Below are 8,030 nucleotides of genomic sequence, written 5' to 3' on the forward strand. Positions count from 1 at the left end.
GGAGTGGTCATTTTCCTAGCATCATCCCCACCTGTTTATCATTTCACTACCATAACATGTGGCTGCATCCAACCCTCCCAAGGGCCACATGTTCCATCTAGTGCTCGGGTTTAAATTCTCTGTAGCAAACGGAAGCTTGAAGGAATTTTCAAGTTCACCTCCATGTGGGCTGAAAGACGAACCTACCCAGCTGCCAAATGATTGTGCAGGTTCTCTGCTGGCTTTGGGTATGCTAAGACAGATGTGTAGACTTGCTGGGTCTCAGGGTTGGCCACACTGGCAAAGGCGCTGAAATTGAATTTTAAAGGGTTGTGGTTGGGGCATAAGATCCCACCTTGAGACAACCAGGAAAGCTAGGAGTCAAAGGGGTTAATCAAATCAAAATCCGCAGGTGGGAGGTCAGGCTGACAAGAGCACCTACAAATTCAAGTGTGACGCGCCCAGAGGAAGCTGGGGCTCACCTTCAATAAGCCGGTGAAACGAGAAGCAAAGCACTTGCAAGAGAGAAAGGTGGATTGCTTGGGGGCAGAGGGGCAATGCTGTGCGTGCAGGGACAAGTGGCCAGTGCACGGATGCTCAGCCAGGGTTGTGGTCAAAGCCCACAGATGCACCTGGGCATTTTGTTTGCAGAAATTCAACTGGGGTTTACATTTCCATAATACTATACAAGTTAGCTTATCATAAGTAGCCCTGCCAGGACCAGGCCTGCGCCCCTGCACCAGTCCCATCCTCTCTCCTCTGGAAGATGGCCGTGTTCATGGGGTTGCCCTGCAGAAGGTTGTCATGATGATCAAAGGAAACAATATCCTTGGATACCCAGAGGTGTATGGCTCATTTTAGTGCCCAGAATGTGAAGCTAAACCCTTAGGTCAAAAGTCCACCAAAGAAAAAGAAAAACACAGAATAAGTAGGAGTTTCTTTCCCTTAGGTGTGCACTATAATGGGAGTTGGTGTGCTGAGTTCAGTTTCTCCTCCTTAATGGTTTAGAAGTCTGTGCTGCCATGCCACAGAGCTGGGACCATGCTGGAGCCATCCGGCCTGTAACCCCAGCCCAGGTGCCCCTCTGACGCAGGGGTGTGGCAGCTCCAGGTGCTCTGGGTGCACACAGCAGGCTCAGGACGCCTCCCTCCAGGCATTCTCAATTGTTTTACATTCCGGAAGAACTGCATGAACTCTTCCAACAGCAATGTTTTGTTCATTCTGAATACCAACAGACTAGGAGCAGAGGGCTCTGCCTGGGCAGACAGCATTCAGAGAAACCACTTCTCCCCCCAGGGTTCCCTGGCTTTTCCATGCAATGATACCACAGTCATTTGCTACTCAAGGACAAAGGCTCCTCACCCCTTTTTAGAAGAATCAAGGACTTGAGCTTGCTGAGAAATGTCCTGACACTTGAGTGACACCACCAATTCTTTTGCTTTTAATTTGAAGGTTGTTTTTTTGTCAGTTGTGAGGCCTGAACTCTGGGCCTGGGTGCTGTCCCTCAGCTCTTCAGCTTGAGACTAGAGTTCTACCACTTGAGGCACAGCACCACTTCTGGTTTTCTGGAAAATAAGAGGTAAGAGTCTCATGCACTTTCCTGCCTGTGCTGGCTTTGAACCACGATTCTCAGATCTCAGCCTCCTGAATAGCTAGGATTACAGGTGTGAGCCACAGCACCCAGCTTTAATTTGGCTTTTTCAGGTAATTCTCATAGTTTTATCCAAGTGATCTATGGACTGTGACCCTCTCATTACCTCCTCCTAAATAGCTGGGCTCCACCGGCGATACACCAGAACCTTTCCTAGAATCCTTGTCCATTTAGGTTTCCAATATAAGTTTTGTGAAAATAACTGAAGCCCATTTCTTTTAGATGTCTTCTTTAGTTCAAATTTCTTACTATTTGCATGAGCCTACCCTCAAATTAGCTATGCCAGCCAAGATCTTTGATGTGCCACATACACAGCTTTCAGGCTATAATCTAAAACATATGTTGCACAAAGGAATCTATTTCTTCATTGATGTCCTGAGCACAAGCAGACAGGCAAAGCAAATGCCTGGCGATGTGCTTTCCCCTCATCTTGTTCCTGCCTGGGTCAGTGTCTGACCTTCAGCACATATAGGCTCCCCACAGTCTGCACAGCAGCATTGCTTCCTGGTCCTGCCTGTGGCCCCTTTGCCATAGCAGAACTAACTTGTAGCTTAAAGTCCAAAACCTGCCCAGGAACTCATCTCATAGAGGAGTTACCAGTAGGCGTCAGGGTAGGGTAGACCATGTTTCCTGAGTATATAATGGCTGCTGCTAATATTCTTTCTTGAAGAGGATGCTATAATATTGCTGTGAGAGTAGAGCCTCTACATCTGAGGAATTAGGATGTAGTTAGAAAAAAAAGGGGAGGAAAAGGACTCATAGGATTTAATTGATAAAAAGTGAATGTAAAGCTGGGAAGGTAGCTCAGTGGTAGAGTGCTTGCCTTGCATGCATGAGGCCGTGGGTTCGATTCCTCAGTACTACATAAGCAGAAAAAGCCAGAAGTGGCTCAAGTGGTACAGCGTTAGTCTTGAGCTGAAGAGCTGAGGGACAGTGCCCAGGCCCAGAGTTCAGGCCCCACAGCGAAAAAAAAAAAAGGTGAATATAGTTTCCCTTTACTGAACTTGTACACTAATGACCTAGGGCAAAACTTAACCGCTCTGCTTTGTTTTCTCTGTTTAGGAAAGCATGCATTCACTCAGAATTCGGGAAGTATACAGAACATAAGAACATTCACCCTTACTTGTGCATACTCAAGGAAATGATCCTCAGTTAAGATTTTTTTTTTTAAATAAAAAGACATTCTGTGAAAGTGTCAGGAAAATATTGAGGAAATATAGAGACAAGAGGCAGTGGGGGGTGGGGATTTAGCTTAGTGGAAGTGCACTTGCCTAACAGTAAGGTCCTCAGCTCTGAAAAAAAAAAAAAGTTGTTTGATTGTCTCTGTCCCTGGATGTCAGCTTCCTGTTCCCCCTCAGGTGTAAGTAGCTCTATGGGCTTTGTCTTGGTGCCTCAGCCTTGCTTTGCAGAATTTCCACACATAGTGTATTCAGCGTGAACCTGTGTTGAGTCAACTTCATCTTAGAATTCCTCTATGCATCAGGACGTAGGGTATTGTTAGCTATGTGCTTACAGTCAGCTTTCTTAATCCCAGAGGGGTCAGCAGATCAGAGACTGCTTATGAAAAATGCTCTTGACATATGAGGATTCTAAGATACTCACATGTATTGATCCTGCCAAAATGTTGTCCCTGCACAGAAATCGAAAGGGACATCATTCTGTGGGCACCTGCGAGGTTTCCCATTTGGTTTCTCCCTAGCTCTCAGTGGGCACTCCACAATCTGGTGACAAAGACTAGTGGTAATTCGTGACAGAATCCTGAGCAAGCAGCCCCTTTAAAGAGTAATGCATCCCATGTCTTCCCTGGGTCTTTCAAGCACCCACTTCCCTGGGAAGAGCTTCTGTCTTCAGTCAAAGGAGTGCCCTTTCTGCTTCAAGTATCATCCAAAGCCTCATTAATGAAACTGTGGTGGTGTTTGAAGACTATTCAATATAGATTTGCATGGCTACGACATGCCAAGCAATGTTCTAGAAAGACTGTGGTGGGAACCGAGTGTGCACACCAAACACAGACACACACATGCATGCACATACATACACATGTTTGTGCAGTAAATCCACAGAAGTGAATATGCAGTAATTGGTCATGAGAAGTGTTAAGGGAAAGGAAGTAAAGAGGAATCAAAACAGCGGTTGAAAGAGGTGATATTGATGAAGATATATTGTATTCCTAAACTGCTGTGTTAGATAGCAACTCCTTTGTATAATTCCTTAAAGATAATAAATAAAAGAATACATTGCTTTTAAAAGTAAAAGCAAAGAGTTGCCTGGCACTGTTATCTCACCCCTATACTCCTGACAACTCATGAGGCTGAGATCTAAGGGTCCTGTTCAAAGTCCTTGACAGATAAAGTCAGTGAGACTCAAGGGACTGAGCATCATCCATCAACAAAAGAGCCAAACAAGCAAGAGGCCATAAGTTCAAGACTCAGCTCAAGCACAAAAAAGGGAAGAAAAAGAAGGGAGGGAAGGGAAGAAAAGAAGGAGTGAGCACTTATAAAAGGCAAGTTTACAGAAAAATAAAGATGTTAAGTGTGTATTCATATGGTTCCTCTATGGTGGATATAGTAATGACCATAATTGTTATAAATAATCTTTACAGAAGATAGACCAACTAACTAATGTGACAAATAAGCAGAAGGCAGACTAATGGTAGTAGTTATATATATATATATATATATATATATATATATATATATATATATATATATATATATATATATATTGATCATTAGATATTATACCAAACAATTCACCTTTTATCCCCTGGACTATGGGGAGGAGCTAACACTCCACTGAGAACAATGAAACCATACAACAAAGCCATTAACCTGGAGTTACCAGTCAGTGACAGAGCCCAATACCACTCAAGGTTTCTAAAAGTTGCCTTTGGCTACAAACTCAGGGTCACTATCAGACAGATCTATCCCTCTAAGAAAAGTAAGGAGGTTCTTATTTTCAACTGGACTTGTAAAGAGATTTGCAAAATTTAATCTTATCTCCTTGCTCCAGACTACAGGGATTTGGGGAGCAAGCACCCAGCATTCCACAGCTCTTAACCCTTCCTTGTACCTCTGTGTCTAAGACAAAAGAAGCTATTACAATTTATGAAGACAAGAAAGGCAAGACAAACCTGTGGAGTGATTCAAGTATGAGCTCAGGGGAAAAGACACCCAGGCTCCTTAGACCAAGGTTACTGACAAAGATTCAGGGAGAACCTAAACCAAGCCTGGATGGCAAACCCAGCAGCAAAAACCGCCGAGGTCTATGGGAAGGCCAAGTGAGTGGAAGGCAGGAGAGCAACAGGATGGCTCGGCTCGCCCCTCGGCAGCAAAGAAGAGCAAAACAAAGCTCTCAAATTCCACCCTAGGCCCAGGCAATTTAATACATTTTAATTATTTATAACTTCCTGTATTCCAGAACTGCTCTGATAAACTAGGTGTATGAGAGAATGGGAAAGTAGAAAGATATGGATACCAGCATACAATGGAGACAGGAAAGGAGTTAATACAGAAATACACAATGAGTACTACGTAATGACCTCTGTATTCCAAGGGGAGGTGGGGCAGGGTAGGAATTTTAGCTTGAGATTGGCTTCCAGCCAATCAAACCATGATACAGATCACAGAGTCCAGAAGAGAAAATAGCTTGCCGTCTTCATACACAAGGCATCGTTACACCACGCCTCCACTCCCCACAAAGCAATCCCTCCCAACTGTGACCACAGCGGAGAAGGATATCCGTCCTTTACTCTGAAGGGAAGACAGGATGCAGTGGACAGAACACCAGTCCTTCTCTAGATGGATGACCCTGCTCGTTCCACTTAGAACTTTGCATTTGGATCTTTTCCCAGGCCAGGACTATGCAGGAGGCTTTGCTCTCAAAACTCGGGCAGTGGGCCGCAGTTAGAAGCCCCAAGTCAGCCACATGACCACAAGGTGGACAGCTGCTGCTAAGCTGTGAGTTTCAGTGGATAACGGGTATCTCATGTATTTATGACTTCCGATGCCTTTAAGTTATAGTGTGTTTATTGTAACAGTAAATCCATTTGTGAGCTAATCGAATATCCCCATTCCCAAACTGCCTTCTCTTTATCTGGAAATAACTCACTCATCTTTTCTCTTCCTCCTCCTCTTCTGTTTCCTCTCCTTTCTACTTCTTCCTCGTCTCATACTCCTCTTCCTTTCCTCCTCTTCTCCCTCCTTTCCCATCTCTTCTTCCTCCTCCCCTCTTTCTCCTCTTCCTCCGTCTTCTGTTGCTGCTTCTCCTCCTCCTCCACCTTCTTCTTCTGCTTTCCTTCCTCCTCTTCCTCCTCCTCCTCCTCCTCCTTCTCTTGCAGTGTAGGAGATTGAATTCAGGGTCTCATGTTTGCTGGGTAAGACCTCTATCACTTGAGCCACACCCCCCATTCTGTTTGCTTTTAGTTTCTTTTTTTAGATAAGATCTCTTCTTTTGCCCAGGCTGACCGCAGATCCTAATTCTCCTACCTTCATCTGCCAAGTAGCTTGGATTACAGGTATGTGTAGCGATACATGATGAATAAGTGGTTTTTCTCATCCAGATCTTACCATTGAAGGGCCGAAAGCATGTGTCTTCTTTACCATAATGGCCATGGCATGCAGCTGGTACCAGCAGTAACAAGAACTTAACAAATATTCATCAGACCATGACAAGACAAAAAGCAGATTCAAAACACAAAAGATAAGGCTGTGATGAGCACCAGCCAAGTGGTGGTGGCCAGCTTACCCAGGGTGAGGCTCTGAGGTCAAACCCAAGGCCTGTCCACACAGCTCTCCCTCTGCTCCAAGGGTTCTGACATATTTAGCTGATTGACCTTCCTCCTGGACCTAAAGCATACCATCCACATCCTCAACTGGAACCAACAAGAGCTGGTCTTTTTATTGTTCAAGTAGGTAGCCTGGATCTAGGCTTCTTTTCGACCTGAGTATTTTAGAAGAGTTCAATAGATCAGTTCAACATTCATTTATCTTGGACTGTCATTTTGATCTATCTTTTATGCAGGTTTATACAATTCAAAGGAATTGTAGTCCTCATTATTTCCTCATTGGTTAATAAATCATTAAGAAGTTAGTTTGACGGGGCTTTTTAAGATGGGGGGGAATCAACCTTTGTTGAAATTGTTAAAAGCAGATTTTCCTCTTAAGCACTGAGATCAATTTTTGTTCAGTTTGGTTTTATTTTTTTTAGAGTGAAACCTAAATGTACAAACACACCATTGCCTCTTAATTTCTATTGTTTGAAGTCTTTGATTAAATACAATTCCCTGTATAGCTTATCTGAGTTCCCATGTGTATAGCTTAGATTGCATTGACCATTCAAACCCATTCAGCAAGTAAGATATGAAAAGCCTGGGACACTTTGCAGCAAATAGTGAAAGGGCATTCAAAGTTTTGGTCCTCCACAGCCACAAAGAGATGTAGGGTGTACAAATAGAATGGCTGAGTCTACTCCCTGCAGGCTGCACCCAACATGGTGGCCTTTCCTCCCAGCTTGATAGAGATCTTTCACCTCACAAGTGGTTCCAGAACTCAGGTAAAGAATCTTTGAAACAAATCTGTTCGGAGACAATAGCTATTATCTTCTAGGAGTCAACAAACTAGCTGTCAGCCAGCCTTACATTTGGATACTCCTGAAAAGACACAGTATGACAGTTCACCAGTTTGTGAGTTTGTGTGAAAAGAGGAAACTATCTTAGAGCAAACAGTCCATGCCAGTTAAGAAGTCGCTGGCACTATCAGATAGAGGGAGCAGAAGAGCTCAAATAATTGTCAATGATCAGTTTCCTCTGTGCACTTTCTCACCCTCATTTTGCTCATGCGCTATGAACAGGAAAACTCCTGCAAGTGAACCAGTCAGCAACCATCCCAAAGCCTCAGGACGGAGGAGAAGAGAACTGATCTAATACATTCCTACAATAAATTCATACATGTGTTACTCCAAACCCCTGCCAAATCGATCATTTCATGAGGGCATAATCTGTAAAAGATTCCCCTGGTTGAATGTTTCAACTCAGTACTTTTGCTGCTCTGACACTGAGACTTGTCCCATTGTCACATAAGATGGTGATGTACAGAGAACAAGGTCTGGAGCTCAGGCTGCCTGGCCCTCCCCTGTTCACTACTCAGGGTTGAATCTTCTGTACCTCATTCTCTGAATCAGGAAATCAGGAGCGGAACCTCTCTTCTGAAGTTGTGTTGAAGCACATATGTACACGTACACACCCCCCCACACACACAAACTGCACGTACGCACACCCTCCCACACACAAACTGCTCTAAAGAGTATGTGCAGTTTGCCCACTTAAGAAACAATTCATAAACACTCTTGAATCCCCCAAAAGAAGTATAGTAAAGTATCCCCCAAATGAGAGGTAGAAGGA

At 44.0% G+C, this 8,030-nt stretch overlaps 1 long non-coding RNA gene across 1 annotated transcript; it reads left to right on the plus strand.

The window, feature by feature from the left end:
• Nucleotides 1-5,282: 5,282 nt before the first annotated feature.
• Nucleotides 5,283-7,592, plus strand: LOC138835057 (uncharacterized). Its single transcript, XR_011374406.1, has 3 exons — nucleotides 5,283-5,589; nucleotides 6,091-6,146; nucleotides 7,481-7,592. It is a non-coding gene; the product is annotated as an uncharacterized lncRNA (long non-coding RNA).
• Nucleotides 7,593-8,030: the final 438 nt, after the last annotated feature.

This window comes from Dipodomys merriami, unplaced genomic scaffold, assembly GCF_024711535.1.
Source record: "Dipodomys merriami isolate MVZ:Mamm:240054 unplaced genomic scaffold, mDipMer1.0.p SCAF_2248, whole genome shotgun sequence".
Taxonomy (NCBI): Eukaryota; Metazoa; Chordata; class Mammalia; order Rodentia; family Heteromyidae; genus Dipodomys; species Dipodomys merriami.